Source organism: Rattus rattus, chromosome 12, assembly GCF_011064425.1.
Source record: "Rattus rattus isolate New Zealand chromosome 12, Rrattus_CSIRO_v1, whole genome shotgun sequence".
In the NCBI taxonomy this organism is placed as follows: domain Eukaryota; kingdom Metazoa; phylum Chordata; class Mammalia; order Rodentia; family Muridae; genus Rattus; species Rattus rattus.
In genome coordinates, this window is record NC_046165.1 from 73809559 (window position 1) to 73813468 (window position 3910).

Genomic DNA, 3910 nt, shown 5'->3' on the forward strand with positions numbered 1-3910 from the left:
ATCCTGGCTCGAGACGGCAGCCAGTCAGTCCTGAGTCTAATACCTGAGAATGCCTCACGACCTTCGTGTCCCTGGCTCTGTGTATCAGGTTCAACATCCACAAGATCCAACAATGAATCCGTGGAGTAAGCATTTAAGCAAAAATGTGAACATGTGCAGATGTATTTCCTGTCATTTCTTAAATAGTACAGTAAATTCCTCCTCGTATAGCATGAGATTGTATTTGCTATTATACATAACCCACGGTATGTAAGATGACCTAAGTACATGAGAGATAGTTTCAGGTTAGATGAAATACTCTGCAATTTTTATTACACTTATTTATCCTCTCCCTCCTCCCCTCCCTCCCTCCCTCTCCCTCTCTCTCTCCCTCCCTCCCTCTCCCTCTCCCTCTCCCCTCTCCCTCTCTCCCTCTCCCCCCTCTCTCCATTCCTCCTCTCCCTCTCTCTCTCTCTCTCTCTCTCTCTCTCTCTCTCTCTCTCTCTCTGTACAGTGAGTGCCACGACACACACGCGAAGGTCAGAGAACAACCTTTAAGAGTTTATGTTCTCCTCCCAGCATGTGGGTCCCCTCAGTCTAACTCAGGTCCTTGGTCTTGACAAGTACCCTTATCCTCAGAGCCATCTTGCCAGCCCATTTTGGAATTTTTTTTTTGTAAGAGACTCAAGGATCTTCAAGTTTTGATCCTCCAGGGAATCTCCAGTAGATGCCAAAGGGAAAACTATATTCAATATCCAACTGTGGTTGCTTACGGCCCATTTAATAATAGAACCTTATTTGCTCAATATTAGATTGTTCAGACTTTAATGTTTACTTCTCATTAGTAAATAATGCCAGTGAGTGGTTGTCTGGTTTCCTACGTGCTTCTGCAATAACAATTTACTGTTTAATTTCTATAGTAGTCTGAACGGTGCCTGAAAATAAACCTAACATTTTTTATCCTGGGTATATTTCTTTTCTTAGCAAAGGGCAGGGCAAAGAGAGTGAATGACTCTAGGAAGTCCATCATAATGAAGGCAAACGGATCAAATCACAATCCTGAGGACAGAGGTAAAGAATTAATTCCACTTAAAAAGAAGACTTCTCAAAGAAGTGCAGGCCGTCAGGAACCGGATGTAGATCTCTCCTGAGAGACACACCCAGAATACAGCAAATACATAGGTGAATTCCAGAAGCAAACCACTGAACTGAGAACAGGACCCCCATTGAAGGATTCAGAGAAAGAACTGGAAGAGCTTGAAGGGGCTCGAGACCCCATATGAACAACAGTGCCAACCAACCAGAGCTTCCAGGGACTAAGCCACTATACATGGACTGACCCTGGGCTCCAACCTCATAGGTAGCAATGAATATCCTAGTAAGAGCACCAGTGGAAGGGGAAGCCCTTGGTCCTGCCAAGACTGAACTCCCAGTGAAGGTGATTGTTGTGGGGAGGGCGGTAATGGGGGGGAGGATGGGGAGGGGAACAACCATATAGAACGGGAGGGGGAGGGGGTAGGGGGATGTTGGCCTGGAAACCGGGAAGGGGAATAAGAATCGAAATGTAAATAAGAAATACTCAAGTTAATAAAGATTAAAAAAAAAAAAACTTCTTGCTGGCTTTAACTCTTCTCTGCTTTAGTTTTTCTCTCTCTCTCTCTCTCTCTCTCTCTCTCTCTCTCTCTCTCTCTCTCTCTCTCTCTCTCCAAGCTCACACTTAAAGCCCCTGGATCTTGTTTCTTGTCATTCAAATGTAAAACGTGTCTTCCCAGAGAGCAGTAAAATCCACATATCTCATTATAAGTGTGCACTGAATTTCTCTAGAACCTAAAATTACTAAACAAGATTGCTCAACAGTCTTGCCTTGAGGCAAGTTGGAGGAAAGCAAGAACGAGAGCTAAGATTTCTCTCTGAGAAAAGCAACCAACTTCATAGCTTTGGCTCTAAGCTAGGCTCACTGTTTCTTAAAGGAGACGGCCCAGCACTCCAAGCTGGAACCAAGGTGTTCTGATAGCATCTTGGTGGGAATGAACACAATTTTTAAACACACTGTTTGGTTTCCTCTTACCTAAACATACACAGCCCCTGAGGACCGGTGTGGAGAATAAAGGGAGGAATATCATTGGATCTCTTTGTTCCTTTTCCTAATGTGGCCACATTGGATAAATCTCCTTTTTCTTCCTTTCACTCTTGGCTTATTAAGGATGAGTGGTCCAGCCTAGCTTGTTAGAGTGGCAAAGGCCCAAGTTCTAACCCTACTAATTCCTGTACTTTTTTGGGGGAATCTCCAGGCCACATTGCCTGTGGAGCTGTGCCAGGCTAAGGGCTTTGATTGCTCACCTTTAGAAATGGTATATTTAGCTCTTGCTTCCTGATTCTTCCCATCTTCCCCAAGTCCTCATCACCCTCTTTTCTCTGTGCTCTTCCCTTAATAATTGTTACCCTGGCCAGGTAGGGGGCAATGCCTATAGTCCCAGCACTTGGGAAGAAATGGGATCATCGATTTGAGACCACCATGGGCTACACAATGACCTGAAAGACAGTCTGAGCTACACAGAATGACACTGTCATAGAAGACAAAATAGGACTGTGCAGATGGCTCGGTCAGTCCAGGGTTTGCTGGGAAACCATGAGGTCTTGAGTTTCTTCTCATAGCCCATATATAAAGCCAAGCACAGTAGTGTACATTTATAATACCAATGCTGGAGAGGGAGAAGAGGCAGATCCCTAGGGCTTGCTGGCCAGCCAACCCAACCCAATAAGTCAATGGGGAGAAACTCTGTCTTTAAAAAAAGAACAGGTGGATAATGTCTAGATGAGTAACACTCAAGGTTGACCTCTGGCCTGAACATGTACACACACAACCACACACACACACACACACACACACACACACACACACACACAAGAAAATAAAACAATAGCAAAGAAAACAATAAACATTTGTACTGGGTGTAGCTTTTGAAGAAATTAATCCTTTCTGAGTCTCATTTCCTAATCACCATGATAGCTCTTTAATAAATAGATTTCACAACATGGAAAATATTTTTAATTCCTCTATGGAGGTATGCCAAAAGCACCTGTGAATTGTGGTCATGAACAATTCAAATATGGACGTGAGTTCCATTCTGAGTAAAGAACTGAACTAAAAATTACCCATAACGCCATTACTCAAAGCCCACTGTTCAAGACATTGGCACATTTCCCTCCATTTTCTTTTCTACTTGAAAAAAAAAAGGACATAATAAATAGGATCTATTTGAAAACGGTTTTTATTTGGATCACTTATTTAAGAAATTAGGGAGATGAGGAAAATTTCCTTACTTTTTTTTTTTCATTCTCCTGTAATGTACTCATGTCCTTCAAAGGTAGCTTAAATCATTGACAGAAAAATCAGATGAAGCATTATCCACCCCTGCTTCTTTTCCTAACTGGAAGACATATTCTCTAATTAAAATTATAGATTAGCAAAGCCCTAACTCATTAGCATCTGTCCTCTCATTTCTAACAACTTAGCTTATCCAGGTTGTTAGTACTTCCTAACATGTTTACTATGAAAGGGGGCCTCTAAGACTTCTCTAAAACCCTGCTCTGTGAGTGGCCTGGGGTTGGATAATTGTTTAATGATCAATAAAAGCTTCTCTCCATGTAACTGAGTTTTTCAGAGAGTAGAATAACCAAGTCAATGTTTAACTGCATTCTTTAGTTCTGGAATGGCAAAGTAGAAGTTGAAGGGAAGTCTCCATGGAAACCAACCTCCCAGGAAGTGGCCAGAGAAGTTAGTGTCAGGGGTACAGAACAGGGAAGATGTCATGAAGGAAACACCTGCTTTGGTAAGCCAAGGTAAACTCCTGAAAATACTTAAATCGAGCTCTGTAAAGGCTCTCAAGCCCTCTCCATCATGGTTTTCTTCTCAATATCTTCAAGGAAC